At 48.3% G+C, this 18,874-nt stretch overlaps 1 long non-coding RNA gene across 1 annotated transcript in view; it reads left to right on the plus strand.

Annotated features, from left to right (window-relative positions):
• The first annotated feature begins 203 nt into the window (after positions 1 to 203).
• The window catches only part of LOC309530638, a 130,714-nt gene continuing 112,043 nt past the window's right edge, over positions 204 to 18,874 (plus strand). The window contains exon 1 of the long non-coding RNA XR_014218798.1: positions 204 to 336. This is a non-coding gene — a long non-coding RNA (uncharacterized lncRNA). The remainder of the gene's footprint in view (positions 337 to 18,874) is intronic.

Consider the following 18,874-nt stretch of genomic DNA (forward strand, 5'->3'; position numbering starts at 1 on the left):
TCTCCTTGGCACAGGGGTGGCATTACTCCATACCCTCCAGGATTTCTCAGAGGAAAATAGGCATGTCTAAAGGAAAATCACAGCATTCTTTGATCAAATCAGAAACCAGGACAGCTTCTGTAAACCCAGGAGGAGGAGCTTTGGCGCAGGGTATAAATGGCTCCAGCCCTGGAAGAAGCTCCAGCTCAGCCCAGAAGGTTTTCTCCAGCAGCCGAGAAAAGCTCCCAGCCCACAGCCAGCCATCATGGCAAGCAATACGGCTGAAGAGAAGCAGCTCATCAACACTTGGGGGAGCAAAGTGGACGTGGCCATCTTTGGTGGGGAGACCCTTGTCCGGTAAGTCCAGGGGTGGTCGCCTCTCTAAGCAGGTTGGGCAGGAACTCCTCTTTCCACCTGGATAATAACCATCCATGCCTCTCTTTTTATCCTTCCTTCCTTCCTTCTCTTCAGCCTGCTGGTGGTCTACCCCAGGAGCCAGCGTTTCTTCTCTAACTTGGGGGACGCCTCCAGCCCTCCCCTCTCATTAGGATCCTCTCCAGGTCTCTTTGCACGAGGTCAAGGAGGCTTTTTCCGAGCTGCGTGAACTGCTCTGCCACAAGCTCCACGTGGACCCCCTCAACGTCTGGGTGAGGCTGCTCCCCCACCCCAAGGGGCTGCCTGGGGGTGGGCTGGGGAGTGCCATGATTGTGTGTGTGTGTGTGTGTGTGTCAGTGTCACTCTGGGTGGCTTACAGGACCTAAAACATTGAAAGACATTAGACATTAAAAAATTTCCTTGACATCTGGTGGGAGGGTGTTCCACGGCACGGGTGCCACAACCGAGAAGGCCCTCTGCCTGCTTCTCTGTAACCTCACCTCTCACAGTGAGGGAACCACCAAAAGGGTCGCTTTCAAAGGTAGCCCCACATAGAGTGCATTGCAGTAGTTCAAGCGGGAGATAACCAGAGCATGCACCACTTTGGCGAGACAATGTGAAAAGGATCTAGGAGTCTTGGTTGACCACAAACTTGACATGAGCCAACAGTGTGACGCGGCAGCTAAAAAAGCCAATGCAATTCTGGGCTGCATCAATAGGAGTATAGCATCTAGATCAAGGGAAGTAATAGTGCCACTGTATTCTGCTCTGGTCAGACCACACCTGGAGTACTGTGTCCAGTTCTGGGCACCACAATTCAAGAAGGACACTGACAAACTGGAACGTGTCCAGAGGAGGGCAACCAAAATGGTCAAAGGCCTGGAAACGATGCCTTATGAGGAACGGCTAAGGGAGCTGGGCATGTTTAGCCTGGAGAAGAGGAGGTTAAGGGGTGATATGATAGCCATGTTCAAATATATAAAAGGATGTCACATAGAGGAGGGAGAAAGGTTGTTTTCTGCTGCTCCGGAGAAGCGGACACGGAGCAATGGATCCAAACTACAAGAAAGAAGATTCCACCTAAACATTAGGAAGAACTTCCTGACAGTAAGAGCTGTTGGACAGTGGAATTTGCTGCCAAGGAGTGTGGTGGAGTCTCCTACTTTGGAGGTCTTTAAGCAGAGGCTTGACAACCATATGTCAGGAGTGCTCTGATGGTGTTTCCTGCTTGGCAGGGGGTTGGACTAGATGGCCCTTGTGGTCTCTTCCAACTCTATGATTCTATGATTCTATGATTCTATGAAACTGGGGGTGGGGGTCTCATCCTGTGGACCAGATGGAGCTGGGAGACAGCTGCCCTGGACACAGAAATGACCTGTGCCTCCATGGACAGCTGTGAGTCCTTAAGGTCCTTAAGGGGCACAGTTACCCCATTCAAGACCAGGGAATCCTCCACACCTGCCCGCCTCCTTTCCCCCCAAAACAGTACTTTTGTCACGAAGGTGATGGACTATATGACATTGGCTGAGATGACAGGCAGAATCCGTGATCAGGGAAAAGAGACGGCGGAAGAAGAATGGAGAAAATTCAAAAGCTATCTTAAGGACTATTATAAACTTGATGAATGTTAGAATGTTGTGGTTTTCAGGAATAAAGGGATACAGTGATATAAGGTCAGAATACAGAAAAGACTAAGATGACAGAGGGTGGAAAGGAACAATTGGGAGTTGCTATAAATTATGGACATTGGGATGCAGAAAGGGGGGGTATGGGGGAGTCCCGGAAAAGACGTTTATGAAAAAAATGTTATGAAATTATACGTGTTTGTATGTCTTTTTAAGTGTTTGTTTGTTTTTTAAAAAAAACTTTGTAAAACCAATAAAAATTTTATAAAAAAACAAAACAAAACAGTACTTTTGTCTTGTCAGGATTCAACCTCAATCTGTTGAATCTGCTGTGGGATCTGCCCCCTGGCAGAAGGAGTCACCCCCTCTTTTCTCTTCCAGCTCCTGTCGAAGTCCTCATCACCCCCCGCCTCCTGCTGGTCTCACCTTCCAGCCCCCATGTGACGCTTGACCCTCTAATAAATCCTCCCTCTGCAATCTGACCTGGCTTCCTGTGTCTCCTTCTCCGGGACAGAGGGAGGGGACAGGCCTGGGGGTGGGGGGTTAGTTGGGGGGGCATGGAAAGGGGGGGTCTTCTCTGTCACTCAAGGGGTATCATTAAGCATCAGCGGGGGGGGGGGTGGGTTGGGTGCTATGGCATTTTGTCCCCAAAAAAAAGCTGCAGTGCTTTTCAGAGCCAGAGACCCCTGCTGTGTCCCCAAATCTTTTATCCCCAAAATTCCTGGCAAGGTCCCCCCCCGATGCTCCCAGGGCCCCCCCTGGTCTCATTGGTTGTCTCCCCACCCATTTCTTGGTATTTGCCCCTGGTCTGTTGCCCTCTCTGTGATTCCTACTCTGGAGAAGTTGGGGTGAGAGACTCAGAGGGGGATGTGGACCCTTCCCCTGCTCTGGATTCCATCCCTCTGAATAAGGGGTGGGGGTACCAACAGGGGCCACCTAGAGAGACCCCCAAGGAAATGTTGGAAATGTAAAGAAACTGAAGGTACATTCTTTCACCTTTGGTGGACGTGCCCAAGGATTAAGGCTTTCTGGGAAATGATATATAATTAACTGAAATAGGTATTTAAATATACCTTCTTGAAGGAACCAGAGGCCTTTCTCCTAGGCATAGTCGGCCAATTGGTGCCAAAGAAGGACAGAACTTTTTTTATGTATGCCACAACAGCAGCAAGAATACTCATTGCAAAGTATTGGAAGACACAAGATTTACCCACTTTGGAAGAATGGCAGATGAAGCTGATGGACTATATAGAACTGGCAGAAATGACTGGCAGAATCCAAGACCAGGGAGAAGAGTCGGTGGAAGAAGATTGGAAGAAATTCAAAGATTATCTACAGAAATATTGTAAAATTAATGAATGTTAGAATGATGTTGGATAGAAATTAAGTGGTTATAAGCTGTAATGCTTTAAGGGAATATGATAAAAGGGTTATAAATAGGTAAAAATTTAATGCTATTATTTTTAAGATCAAAGAATAGGATAATTAAAGAGGGTAAGGATTTGCTGATCCAACAGGTGGAAGTGGAATACAAAAAAGGGAGGTATGAGGAGCTCCGGGAAACAAGCTAAAGGAAAATAAGTAATGGAAAATCTGAGTGTTTTTTAACTACCGTATTTTTTGCACCATAACACTCACTTTCTTCCTCCTAAAAAGTAAGGGGAAATGTCTGTGCGTGTTATGGAGGGAATGCCTATGGGTGGCATGCCTATGGATTTTCCTCCTCTAAAAACTACATGCGTGTTATAGTCGGGTGCATGTTATAGAGCGAAAAATACGGTATTTTTATTTTGTATTTTTGTTATTTTTTTGTTTATTTTTTCTGTTATACTTAAAAAAAATCTTAATAAATATCTTATTTAAAAAATAGTTATCTCCCGCTTGGACTACTGCAATGCACTCTATGTGGGGCTACCTTTGAAGGCGACCCTTTTGGCAGTTCCCTCACTGTGAGAGGTGAGGTTACAGGGAAGCAGGCGGAGGGCCTTCTTAGTTGTGGCACCCGCCCTGTGGAATGCCCTCCCACCAGATGTCAAGGAAATAAACAGCTAACTGAAGGCAACCCTGTATCAGGAAATTTTTAATGTCTAATGATTTACCATGTTTTATATCCTGTAAGCCACCCAGAGTGACACACACACACGGCACCCCCAGTCCCCACCCCCAGGGCAGCCCCTTGGGGTGGGGGAGCAGCCTCACCCTGAAGTTGATGGGGTCCACGTGGAGCTTGTTGCAGAGCAGTTCACGCAGCTCAGAAAAAGCCTCCTTGACCTCGTGCAAAGAGGGCTGGAGAGGTTCCTAATGAGAGGGAGGGCTGGAGAGGGTTCACGAACTTAGAGACTAAACGATGGTACCAGGGGAAGACGATCAACAAGCTGGAGAGAAGGAAGGAAGGAGGAAGGGAGGGAGGGAGGGAGGGAGGGAGGGAGGAAGGAAGGAAGGGAGGAAGGAAGGATAAAAAGAGAGGCATGGATGGTTATTTTCCAGGTGGAAAGAGGAGTTTCTGCCCAACCTGCCTAGAGAGGCAACTACCCCTGGACTTACCAGGCAAGGGTATCCCCACCCATGTCGGGCACGTCGACTGTCATGACGGTTTCCATGATGGCTGGCTGTGGGCTGGGAGCTTCTCTCGGCTGCTGGAGAAAACCTTCTGGGCTGAGCTGGAGCTTCTTCCACGGCTGGAGGCTTTTATACCCTGCGCCAAAACTCCTCCTCCCAGATTTACAGAAGCCGACCTGGTTTCTGATTTGATCCAAGAATGTCCTGCTTTTCCTGAAGACATGCCTATTTTCCCCTGAGAAATCCTGGAGGGTATGGAGTAATGCCCCCCCCCCCGTGCCAAGGAGACAAGGAAGTATAAAGGCTTTAGAAGACATCTGAAGGCAGCCCCAAAGGAGGGTCTCCACCCCCATCGCTCAGCCCAGACACTGAGGACCTCCTCCTCCGGTGATTCAGTTACAGGGTACCAGGCAAAGGGCCTTCTTGGCAGTGGCTCCCACCCTGTGGAAAGACATCAGATGTCAACCTGGGTGGCCTGAAAGACGGACTAGGCAGATTCATGGAGGAGAAGCTCTAATGGCTCCTAGTCCGGCTGGCTGTGGTCTCCCTCCACCATCAGAGGCAGCGATGATTCTGAATCCCACTTGCAGGAAACGGCGTCAAGGGAGAGGCTCTGGGACTCCAATCCTGCTTGCCCATTGGGGTCCATAGTTGGCCTTTGGGAGAAGAGGATCCTGGACTCGATGGGTCCCCTTTGGCCTGACCCACCAGACATTATAGAACTTCAAGTCCCCAGAACTTGGTTGTGTGTATTTGCCCAGACTGATTCAGGGGACATTTCAAGGGATGCAGAATTATCTTTCTCCTGAGAAACACCTGCCTGGGACCATAACTTTTGTGGCTGTATGACTTTGGGTCACTTTAGAAGTCTACATATCCTTCTTCACTCCTGCCCCCTTTTGTAAACCTCATCTGCTTCAAACCCCAAATTTCGAATGAAGCTCTTGCTCAGGGATGGGGAACCTGAGGTCTTCCGGATGTGGCCTGACTCTGCTTCCCATTGGCAGGCAGTGGGCTCCCAATCCCTGCCCTTGTTTAACCTCCCTGTCTTCCTACCCCTGCCGCTTCCAACTCTCCCTCTGCTGTTCTCTCCCCACGCTGTCAAACCTGAATGTGAGCTCCCTGGGGCAGAGTCCTGTCCGACATTCCAAGGGCCCTCAGTTGATAAATGGTGAAGTAATAATAACAGTAATAATCTGAAAGTGCACTTAATTATCCTCAATGGGCTCAATTATCCTCAAGATACAAGCGATTGCATCTCTGATTGCAATGCTTTCTTGGGCCCTGGCACAGATCAGGGCATGTGGCCAGGATTGCCCAGGGCCGCCCCTGTCATTGGGAGTGAGGTGGCTGCTTCAGGGGCAGATGCTGGGCTGGAGGACACAGGGGTGAGGCATCGTAGGACAAACACAGCCTGCCACCCCCAAGCTGGCTTGCTGCCTCCAGGTGCAGGAGAGAACATTGTCCCATCTCCAGCATTGAAGAAAGAGATTCAGCTAATAATAATAATAATAATAATAATAATAATAATAATAATAATAATTTATTATTTATACCCCGCCCATCTGGCTGGGCCTCCCCAGCCACTCTGGGCGGCTTCCATAAAAACCAAAAATACAATAAAATATCACACGTTAAAAACTTCCCTGAACAGGGCTGCCTTAAGATGTCTCCTAAATGTCAGGTAGTTGTTTATCGCTTTGACATCTGCTGGAAGGGTGTTCCACAGGGCGGGTGCCACCACTGAGAAGGCCCTCTGCCTGGTTCCCTGTAGCTTTGCTTCTCGCAGTGAGGGAACTGCCAGAAGGCCCTCGGCGCTGGACCTCAGCGTCCGGGCAGAATGATGGGGGTGGAGACGCTCCTTCAGCTTCCAGCTGAATCACGGGAGCTGCAGTTTGTTAAGTATTGTGGCTCTTTGAGGGGGTAAACTACACTTCCCAGAAGTCTTTGGGGGAAATCATGTGCTTTCACTGTATGTTGAGTACAGAGCCTGTTATGTACTGAGTTGAATAGGATCCAAACTGCAGCAGTCTGATGGGTCCTAGAACAATAGGATCCAAAATGCAGCAGTCTGATTGGTCCTAGAACAATAGGATTCAGAATGCAGCAGTCTGATTGGTCCTAGAACAATGCAGCAGTATGATTGGTTGGCGGGAACCACCCAATCCTGCTCCAGATAGAAGTGAATCCACAACCTGATTGGCTTACAGTAGAATTCCGGAATTAGCCAATCATGTGCAGCCCATTGTGTAAATAATGTATATAAAGCAGATACTGTGAGGGGACTTTCATTCATTCCTCCTCACCACTATGAGCTGAATAAAGAGCATGAAATCACTTTGCGACTCTGAGTATATTTCACTGGCGACGAAGGTGGGATCCCGCTGAGCTGAGTGCCACACACCGCACCGCAGCACCGCCACCTGCCGCACAGCTGCCTCGCACCGTGTATCCAGGCTTCAGCTCCGGGATATAAGGAACTCAGAATGGCAGCCAACTGCAACTTCTCGCCATTCAACCCAGCATCTGGAGACTGGGAAGCGTACGCCTCCTGTTTCACCTTCCTCCTAGAAGCCAAAGGGGTCACCAACGAAGAAGACGCCAAGAAGAGGGCGATACTCTTCAGCGTCTGCGGAGAGGAAACGTTTGAAATCGCCCGGGCTCTCCTTGCACCTGAAGACGTCGCTACTGTTCCATACAAAACAATAATGGAACAGCTGAAGGGGCACTTTTCGCCGCAGCCCTCAGTGGTGGCTCGTCGAAATGCCTTCTACGCAAAGCGGCAAGCCCCTGGGGAAACCATAACTGGGTTTGTGACCTCTCTCCGCCAAGCTGCCCGGTTCTGCAACTTCTCAGAGCTGGAGAACATGCTTCGTGACCGCCTCGTCAGTGGCCTGAAGGATGAGAAGCTGCAACGACGCCTCTACGCCAAGAAGGACCTAACGTTCCAGGTCGCTCTGGAGGAGGCCCTGGCAACGGAAGCTGCCGAGAGGTCGACGCAAGAGGCACGGCCGAGCCTGCCATCCCAACTGAGGGTCCACCACGAAGACCTCACCGACGACTCAGGATCCGACAGGGAGGAGGTGCACTGAGTACAGCAGCACACTCAAGCAGCGCACAGACCACAGCTGCCTCGGCGAGAAGGAGGAAACTGCGCAAGCTGCGGGGAGAGTCACGAGAGGAGGACCTGCCGTTTCCGCAACGCAGAGTGCAGGCAGTGCAGAAAATCGGGACACATCGCCCGCGTGTGTTGGGCTCGGCCCACCCGACGCCAGGCATCAGATGACCAATCCAAGAGCCCCAGGTCCCGGGGCCCAACGGACCAAGGCAACTCGACGGAGCTCACGGACTGCCAGGTATACCAGTTGCCCCACCCCAACGTAGAGAAAATTTATGTAGAGGTACAGATAGAGGGGGCCCCATGCCACATGGAGCTTGACACGGGTTCAACTCTATCCATAATCTCGGCAAGGACCTTAAGGAAACTGTGTCCTACTGGGGGTCCCAAACTCAGGCCGGCCCCATTCACCCTCTGGGACTTCCAGAAACGTAAGGTCCCCACAATGGGGGTGGGGACCTTCAGGGTGCAATACCGAGGGCGGACGCGGCAATTGGACTTGCTTGTGGTCAAGGGCCCCTACATTAGCTTACTGGGATTGGCATGGTTTGGACCACTGGGGCTAGCTGTCACCGGGGTGAACCACACTACCTTACAAGCGGACGTGGACGCCATCTGCAAGGAATTTCCAGGGGTTTTCGATGGGAAATTGGGACAGTATACGGGCCCCCCCATTGCGCTACAGCTTGACCCCGCAGTACGACCGGTCAGGCTCAAGGCCCGCCGGGTCCCGTTCGCCCTGAAACCCCGTATAGACGAGGAATTGGACCGGCTCGTGGAGCAAGGAGTGCTGGAGCCAGTGCCTAATGCCCCCTGGGAAACCCCAACCGTCACACCCGTCAAGCCTAATGGTTCGGTCCGCATCTGCGCAGACTACAAATGTACCATAAACAAGGCCCTCACGGCCCACGCATACCCAGTGCCAGTGGTCAGCCATGTCCTTGCCACCCTGGCTGGGTTGAAAATTTTTGGCAAGCTGGACTTGGCCCAAGCCTATCAACAGCTGCCAGTAGATGAGGCCACAGCAGAGGCACAGACGATTGTGACGCACAGAGGAGCGTTCAGGGTAAAGCGGCTGCAATTCGGGGTCAGCGTGGCACCAGGCATATTCCAGAATCTAATGGACTCTCTCCTTAAAGGGATTCCTGGTGTCACCCCCTTCTTCGATGATGTGCTGATTGCCGGGCCCACACCAGAGGAGTTTGAGGACCGCCTCCGCACCGTTCTGCACCGTTTCCAGACGGCGGGTCTCAAGGTGAAGCGGGAAAAATGTCTACTAGGAGTGCCTCAGGTGGACTTTCTGGGATTAATGGTGGACGCAGAAGGGGTCCACCCGACTGGGGACAAGGTACGGGCCATTTGTGATGCCCCAGCGCCCAAGAGCAAGACTGAACTTCAGGCCTTCTTGGGACTATTGAACTTTTACCATTCCTTCCTTCCCCACAAGGCGGCGGTAGCAGAGCCCTACACAGACTCCTGGACAAGCGGGCCCCTTGGGTGTGGGGCCAGCGCCAGGAGGCCGCATTCCAGGCAGTCAAGGACTTGCTTGTCTCAAACTCTGTCTTGGTACACTTCGACGAGAGGCTGCCGGTGGTGCTAGCATGCGACGCCTCACCCTATGGCATTGGCGCTGTCCTGGGACACCAACTCCAGGATGGAAGAGAGGTACCGGTGGCATACTTTCCCCAGACACTCAACGCAACCAAGCGGAACTACTCGCAAATAGACAAGGAGGGTCTGGCAATCGTGAAGGGAGTAAAAAAATTCCATGATTTCTTGTACGGGCGGCCCTTCACCGTGGTGACTGACCACAAGCCGTTGCTTGGCTTGTTTGCCCCCAAAAGGCAGACCCCCCAAGTGCTGTCTCCCCACGTCCTCAGGTGGTCAGTTTTCCTTGCCAGCTACCAGTATGCACTGATTCACTGCCCAGGGAAGGCAATGGGCCATGCGGATGCCCTCAGCAGGCTACCACTACCGGAAACAGGCCCCGACCCAGCACCTGCACAAGAGGTTATGAGCCTGGAGCTGCTTCCCGACCGCCCCATTCAGGCACAAGAAGTTGCACACCATTCCTGGACTGGGTGTGGAGGGGATGGCCCAGCAGCAGCCCCGGGCCAGAATTCACCAGCTACACAACCCGCAAACATGAACTGTCGGCCCACAAGGGGTGCCTGTTATGGGGAAGCAGGGTCGTTGTTCCCCAGCCCCTCCGCAAAAGGGTCCTCACAGCCCTACACGAGACACACCCAGGGGTAGTAAGAATGAAGGCCCTTGCCAGGAGTTATGTGTGGTGGCCAGGGATCGACGGAGAGATAGAGGCCTGGGTCAAACACTGCCAGGCCTGCCAAGAATCCCGCCCAGATCCCCCAAGGGCCCCAGTCCAGTCCTGGGAGTCCGCCCGAGCACCATGGTCACGCCTGCATGTGGACTTCGCTGGCCCCTTTCAGGGGAAAACATTCTTCATAGTGGTGGACTCCTACACCAAATGGCTGGAAGTCGCACTGGTACCGTCCACTTCCACGTCCGCAGCCATCCGGGTACTACGCAGGCTGTTTGCAACCCACGGGCTCCCGGACACTCTCGTCTCAGACAACGGGACTGCATTTACGTCAGGAGAATTCCAAACCTTCACAGCGCAGAACGCCATCCGCCACATCCGTTCGGCACCATTCCACCCTGCCACCAATGGCCAAGCAGAACGCATGGTGCGGACCACCAAGGACACCCTTCGCCGCATGACGCAAGGGGATTGGGAGTACCGCCTTGCCACATTCCTCCTAGCACAGCACAGCACCCCCAGCTCAACGACTGGCCGGAGCCCCGCTGAACTACTAATGGGTCGGCGCCTTGCAATCAGATTGGACCGCCTTCACCCCGATAGAGCTCAGGATGAGGTAGTGGTGGGGGAAGGCAGGAACCCCCGGACCTTCATGGCCCAGGACCCAGTGTACACAAAGAATTTGGGGGCAGGCCCAGCATGGGTACCCGCCACAGTCACCAGGGTCACTGGCCCCGTGTCATACGAGGTGCTAATGGATGGGGGGCAATGCTGGCACCGCCACTGCGACCAGATACGGCGACGATTCCTGGGAGAAAACCAGGAGGAGGACAGGTCAGAGGAGTCCCAAGGGAACAGCGGGGCAGTGAGGCCCATAGAGCAGGAGGGGCCAGCAGGAGAGGCAGAACCAGTAAATACAGAGAGGACCCGTGAGGCCGAAAGGACACCAGAACCAGAACCACGACTGAGCGAGCCAGTTGCGCCAGACCAAGCAGCCCCATCACAGCCAGCATCCTTGGAACACGAGCCAGAACCTGGAGCCCGGACCAGGGAACACCCCAGGCCGCAACGCACACGTAGGCCGCCGGTGTACCTCGAGGACTATGAATGCGAACTCCCGGGCAGGACTGGAACTTAGAGGGGAGGGGTGTTATGTACTGAGTTGAATAGGATCCAAATTGCAGCAGTCTGATTGGTTCTAGAACAATGGAGCAGTATGATTGGTTGGCAGGAACCACCCAATCATGCTCCAGATAGAAGTGAATCCACAACCTGATTGGCTTACAGTAGAATTCCGGAATTAGCCAATCATGTGCAGCCCATTGTGTAAATAATTTATATAAAGCAGATACTGTGAGGGGACATTCATTCATTCCTCCTCACCGCTATGAGCTGAATAAAGAGCATGAAATCACTTTGCGACTCTGAGTATATTTCACACATAATCAAATGAAAACAAATACAACCCAATAAACACCCCGCCTACATATTTCACACCCATAATAGCATCAAAAGCCAGTGTGGTGTAGTGGTTGAGAGTGGTAGTCTTGTAATCTGGGGAACCGGGTTCGCTTCCCCGCTCCTCCACCTGCAGCTGCTGGGTGACCTTGGGCCAGTCACACTTCTCTGAAGTCTCTCAGCCCCACTCACCTCACAGAGTGTTTGTTGTGGGGGAGGAAGGGAAAGGAGAATGTTAGCAGCTTTGAGACTCCTTAAAAGGAGTGAAAGGCGGGATATCAAATCCAAACTCTTCTTCTTCTTCTTCAAAAGAATTTACCACCTTCATTGGAACATCAAACAAAGCGATCCAAAATAAAACGCCAGGGGGGCAGCCAGAGACCCCTGCTGTGTCCCCAAATCCTTTATCCCCAAAATTCCTGGCAACGTCCCCCCCCCCACACACAGATGCTCCCAGGGCCCCACTGGTTTCATTGGCTGTCTCCCCACCCATTTCTCGGTATTTGCCCCTGTTCTGTTGCCCTCTCTGTTCTTCCTTCTGTGGAGAAATTGGGGGGAGAGACTCAGAGGGGGATGCAGATATAAAAACACAAAAACACATAATCAAAGAAAAACAAAGACAAGCCAATAAACACCCCCGCCAACATATTTCACACCCATAATAACATCAAAGGAGTTTACCACCTTCATTGGAACATCAAACAAAGTGATCCAAAATAAAACGCCAGGGGGGCAGCGAACCCGGCAAGTCGCCCTTTGGGGGGGTCCCAGGCGGAGGTCTATGGGGGGAAAGGGGCAGGTCTCCCCTAATCTTCCAAGGGTATAGAATGGGCACGACCCGCGCTCGCCCGGTAATTTATATTGGGGGGGGGTTGCGAGCCGGGATGGGCATCCCTGTCTCCCAGACTGATACGGAACGGGGGGGGGGCAATGTCTTCTTCACTACAATATATTTGCTCAATTTCTCTAGGACTCCATCACCCCTCCCCTGTCCTCCATAATCTCTCAAGTAATACTGTCAAAATCCTGTTACAATGTATCCACTCTGTTTCTGCTTTTGCTCTATAGTACAGAGTGGCTTAGAAATCACTGAAATCTTCAAAAATTGATATAAAATCAACCGTAACTCCGATTTCTTCACTTTTGGTGTCATTCAACTCAGCTCCCCCTGGACTCCATAATGCTACCCCTACCTCCATAATCCCCAAAGCGGCAGGTCACGTACACAGGAACTTCTTAATCCTGTCAGATAGTTGTGCAAATCCTCCCTTCGGGCAATACTAGGTGACAGACGATGCATATTTCTGACCCATTGTCTTGCCACCACCGGTACTCAATACATGTGTATCTATGTATATTTCTCACTCCGCATGTTCCCCCTCCCTCATCCGAAATGTTAATTAATGTAACTCCACCTTTTCTTAATGTATTCATGACGTGTAAATTATATTCATGATGTAACTGGTGAAACCCAACCTTCCCATAATGTATTCATGACGTTTCATGCACTGTATTCTGGGATATGGAGGGAAATCTCAAAAGTTCATGTCACCCCTTTCTGGCTGTTCAATCTCGCCTTGAACCTGTTGCACAATAAACTTGGATCTTCTGCAGTTTGCTCCTGCGTCCGGCTGAGCTCATTTTCTTCCGCAGGGACCCACGGACTTAGTCCGATGAGCTGGGTGGCAGAGTAACCCCGCACCCAGATTTTTCCGTAACAGTTGGCGCCCAACGTGGGGCTTGCGGTTCTCCCAAGCTGCTGACTGGGGGCCCCGAAATCTTCAGCCGGCTCCAGGCCATTTTGCCTGGGAAGATCCTTTTGGACCCCCAGCCATCTTCTGGGCGGTAATCGAAAGCCCTAGGAGTTCAGCCGGGGAGCAAAAGAGGGATCCAGCCGGCTTATTCATCGATCCCGGGATCATCATAGAAGACGCGTGAGTATAAGGAAAAAGGAAAATCCAGTGCACTGGTGGGAAGGGGGTGGAATCTCCTGGCAACTGAATTCTCTGCCCTCCTCTCTATCGCTCCTTCTTGCCTTTCTCTTGGTCCGGTTAGTGAGAGAGACCGTGGACCGCTGCTCAACCCGAAAGGGGGGTTCTGAGCTCTATCTCTTTTCCTTAAAATCTCCAGCCAGCCGCACCAATTGGGAGCCCGAAAGTAAGACGGAGAGACCCGACTTGAAAGATAGCCGACTCCCCGCAACGGGCATCCCAGTTGAAAGCAAGGGGTTGGAGCTCTCTTTCCGAACTTCCCGAGCGTCCTTGCTAGGGGGCAGGAAGTGGTCTTGCTTTCTGTATCAATCCCAGCCGCACCGGTCGGAGCTACGTACCACGTGTATCGTAAGCCCGCTTCCGAAAGCAAGGGGGATTTTCGATTCAAAATTCTATCCAGGGATCACCTGATCTGGCACTGCATAGCGCGGGCGTCCAGTAGGGCCCCTTTTCCTGAGAGTGTGACGATAGATAGGAGGTTGCCAGGAGGGGTAGCCCATGAGGAATTGGGCAGGACCGGCAGAGTGGAAAGAGACCCCAGGTTATAGGAAATAAGGAAATAAGGAAATAGGAAAAGGGAACGCAAGGAACCGGATAGCTAGAGCTCTCTAAAACCCACTAAGGAAGTTGCCAGGCAACTAGAAGCCCCTTCTCTTCTTTACTATACTTCCCTGTACTAAGCATACCGAACCCCTAGACATACCAATCCTAATCAACCCTTCTCTTTCCCCCTTCTCTATCCCAGACACCCCCCCTCAAAAAAAAAAAGAAGAGGAAAAAACAAAAAAAAGCAACAACAGCAACGCATGCATCTATAAAGGGGTACCCAGTCAACCAAGCGTTGTGAGCCCTGCCAGTTTGATTAACTGGTGGTGTGTTTAAAGAGGCAAGGAGGCTCATAAAACCTGGCCCAACTCCTTGCAATAACCAACTAAAGGATGATAATATATATGTTTACATGTTGTCTGTTATGTGTGTTGTCTGTTAATACATATATGAGAATATGTATGTTTACATGTTGTCTGTTATGTGTGTTGTCTGTTCCTTCTGTCTCTGGCAGACTGCCTTTCTTAAGTGTGCATAGTTTAAACTGCAAGCTTGCTTCAAAATTTAAATCTAAGGAAGCCATGCTGGATCTTAGCAGTCCTAAATAAGAGAAAATGAGAATGAAGTGTGCAAATGTTTACCCCACCTCTTGCTTTGCCCCAACCTTTGAGATTGTGGGTCTACAGTCTTATTTTGAAGGTGCTGATAACCTAATGTTTCTGCTGCAAAAGCCTAGCTGAGCCAACTGCTCTCTCAAGCTAAAATGCAGTGTATGTACTTCATTAAGCATATGCCTATGAAAGTATGGTGTTCCTTCTAAAAAAAAAATTATGTGAGTCCAGTTTTAACTTTGATTTGGTTGGACAGAAGAGTTATTGTAAGGCTCCTGATATCAGTCTCTATAAGACGTCCTGGCCTCTTTTCTTAGAAAATGCCCCCCCTCTTGTTTCATTCTGTCTCTTTCAGGGTTCCCCCCCCCTTCTCCTTCTTATTCTGTGCCAGGTAAATTTACTCCCGAGTAAGCTTCCTTTAAAGGAAACTGCAAGGGGGGGGGCATAGATTAGGCTTACTATTCCTCTGCAAGTTCAGGAAAATTTTCACTCTTTGTATTCCTTTTAAATCAAATCTATGGCTGTTTTAATTATTTGTGAGTGGTTATATCAATTGAACTAACTTTGCTTTATAAAAGATCCTCTCCCTATCCTAGGGAAAACTGCTCAATTCAATCTTCCTCTATTTCTCTAGGAACTTGCATTCTTTAATCTAAGAAAGCAAACTCACTCAAACTATCTCAAGATCTGCAAAAGGGTTCTGTGTAAAGTTATGTACTTTTATTTTCCTCTTCTTTAGTACATGATATGAGCATAGATGTTTCCTTTCCCAGCTGTAAATCTGTACTTAAATGTGTATGTCTCTTTGGTAGTACAAATCTTGCTGTGAGATCTTGTTGTGAACCCTATATTTTGGAGGGTTGGACTAGATGACCCCAGGGTCCCCTTCAACTCTCCCAATTTGTGGCTGTGTGGAAGGCCATGTGTCCGCAAGCATTGGAGGGTAATTCTTAAATTCTGGTGTGGTGATGGAGTTGAAATTCAACCTAGCTTTGCTCTTTACTTTTAAAAGATGAGAGGTGAAGCCCAACTAGTAACATCAAGCATTTGGGTGATTACAGTGTTTATCATTTTGTCTACTATTTAAAAAATCAGACTTCAAAGTCAACTCAAAGTTTCAGCACATACGAATACATAGGCGCCTTGACCATCCATCCTGTAAATAAAGGGGCAGTAAAATTTGTCTGCAAATGGTAAGGCTGAAATGACTGAGAATGTTAAAAAAAATCCTATGAATTCTAACTCTGGCCATTTTTACTCATAAATAAGAGAGCGGTTGATTGTTCCGCGAATGGCCAGAGGGATATTAGCCCTTTCCTGTACATAAAGGAAGCACTCCTTTGCTTGGGCTGAATGGTGAATACTTGAATTGCTGAGTTTCTCTTTTTTGTTTTAAAATCTAACCCTATTTTAAAAATCTACTCCTTACCTGGCCATTTTTACTCATAAATAAGAGAGCGGTTGATTGCTCCGCGAATGACCAGATAAAATGACCAATAATGATAGCCCTTTCCTGTACATAAAGGAAGCACTCCTTTGCTTGGGCTGAATGGTGAATACTTGAATTGCTGAGTTTCTCTTTTTTGTTTTAAAATCTAACCCTATTTTTAAAATCTACTCCTTACCTTTCCCTTCCTTATTCTAATTGAGCCAAAAGATGCAACATTTTCAATGGTATAAAAGGTTTGCTGAGACATGAACTCTGCACATGCACAGAGGCTAGATCAGCTTACAAAAGAGAGAGAGAGAGCGAGAGAAAGGAGGGGGGAGAGAGAAGGTTTGGAGAGCATGAAACCTATCCAAATTTCCTTATGTAAATGTGTCTTGCTCCAGGGGATACTTAAGACAAGAGTTAAGTACTGGACATGCCAAATTCTTTTCACAGGTAAATATCAAAGCACTCCCACTGTGAGTTCCTCTCTTGAGTAGTTTCTCCCCCCCCCCCATAGGATTTAAATTTTATAACAGTTTCTTTTTGGTGTGTGTGTGTGTATGCCTATACATTTTAGGAACAGCATTTCCTGACAGACCTCTCACATGAAATAATTTTCCCTTTCAACAGGATATGGGAACCTAACAGTGTCCTTTCTTTTCTCCCACAGCACAAATGATAATGTGGGGATGCAAACAGTGATTTAAATACTCTATAAAAAGTAATTGCATTTGTTTTTCTTTTTGTCTTTCTTCCCTTAAAGGCAAACAGTCACTTTCTTTCTGTTCAGCAAAACAAGTCTGAATCCCTGCTATATTAGTTGATTTCCTTCTATCTCTTTGTGGCTTTGACATTTTTTTTTAGGTTACAAATAATCTGTTTTCGTTTATATTAAAATCAGTTCTTCCATTATATATATGAAATTAATTGAAGCACAACTAAACATTGTTTGTGGAATGGTATTTGTTTACCTTTTTGCCTGAGCATTTCTTATTAATTCTGTCATTTTTGCTAGTGCAAGGTACTTGTACAACTTTAAATTGCCATTCATTTTTTCTTGGTATTAACTCATTTCCCAGTATTCCGCTATTAACATTACAGCCGATGTTGTCACATCAAGAAACACTCTTTTATTTTCATTTGGGATGTTAGAATGCCAAAACAGATTACTTCAGGTTACTTATTAATTGTGTGTCTTAGCATTTATTTATTTTTGGTTCCTCATAGCTCATTTTGTGTGTGTGTGTTTTACTTTGGGGACATGTTCATCACATGTTGAAAGTCAGTTTCATGAAGTTCTTTTATCAGATAGCACATGTTGAATTTTAAGTTTTTTCCCCATTGTTTTCCCATTTTTTTCAGTCCAGTAGTAATCTGTGCGGTTTTTGATAATATCTTTGTATTATTTAATAATAGTTCTTTTCTGAATCTGATGTCTTTGTGTCAAGTTTGTTTTCATCTAACTGGTAATCTAATTTTTTGCTTTCCTTTTATTTTTTAACCTTTCTTGTATTTTTTACAGTTCTCTTTCTCTACATGTGGAGTAATTTTTTATTAAGTGAAAGAAAGCAAACAAACTTAAGCAGATAATAACAGTAATTATATGGAAACGTGATAATAAACAATAATAAATAACAAATTTTATTTATATCCTGCCCTCCCAGCCGTAGCTGGGCTCAGGGCGGCTAACAACAATCAAAATAGTCCAATAATGATAATGAATAAAATGTTTAATCCACTAAGATTGTTATTATTTGCAGCTTCCCACGGAAAACTCAAGGACATCCTTTTTGCCTTTTGCCCCTTCCTTGTCTAACTGTGTCCTTTAAGTCTCCCCAAAACCCTGCCCCCTTACAGGATATCACTTCTACAGATGTGCAATGATGAAAAGCAGCAACAACCCTTCAACTCAGTACTTCGCCATCACAAGACCAGCAAAAACAGACAACAGAGACTGCCAGGGGAGTGGGCCTGACAAAGGGGGGGTGGAGTTGACTTGCAAGGACATTTTTTTTCACTTGAACCTCAAGCCTCTGTGCTCCAGGATTCAAAAGATACATGCGTAAAAGATCACAATTGTGTCAAGATATGCAACTGATATTTAATTAGTTTGTTTGTATTACGTGTTATTACGTAGGAATGTTGAAATGTGTCTGACAGTGTGTTATTAGTGGGGGGGCTATTTTGTGTGTAATTGTTTTTATGTTTAATGTCTTATTCCTTACACCCCAGTGGAGGATTCTCATACATTTTATGCTTTTTAATAGGTCAGGCTATTATGTAGTCCAATGTTTAGAATTAGATAAATTTATAACCACATTTCGTTGTTTCACCTGGCACTCTGCCAACTTCCCAACTTCCCTACCCATTTTTAAAATGTGCTAAACCTCGTTTTACCAAAGAGAAGCTTCTAAGAAACATGAAGGTGGATATGCTTGGGTTTAGCAGGAAGGATCCCTTATAGACTTAAATTGACTTATTTGGACAAAGTGCCCTTTTAAGAACGGTTTTCCTTTAACAGACTGGTTTGAAAGGTTGAGAACCATGGGCACATAAATTCAAATTGGACTCAGTTTGAATTGGGCAAGTGTATCCAGGCTGCAATTAGCTTTTTGGTCCTTTAAGTGCAAGTGAGCAACTCTCCATGCGTGCAAAACCACAGCCTATAATAGAATCCCATAGGAAGGCCAAGGCCAAGGCATCTCCCTCACGAGATGCCCAACCTATGTGCCAGCTATGGTGAATGCCAGGCAACATGGTTAAATGAAAGCCCCGAGCGGATTCAACAGACAGGATGTGTTGCTGTAGCACTATGTCAGTGTGAGACCACAGAAGAGCTAGCTTGACACCTGAGAAACACACAAAAATGGCGAAGGACAAAACACCAACTGCATTTTTCAGT

This window comes from Podarcis vaucheri (assembly GCF_965113315.1).
Source record: "Podarcis vaucheri genome assembly, chromosome: 4".
NCBI classification, from domain to species: Eukaryota; Metazoa; Chordata; class Lepidosauria; order Squamata; family Lacertidae; genus Podarcis; species Podarcis vaucheri.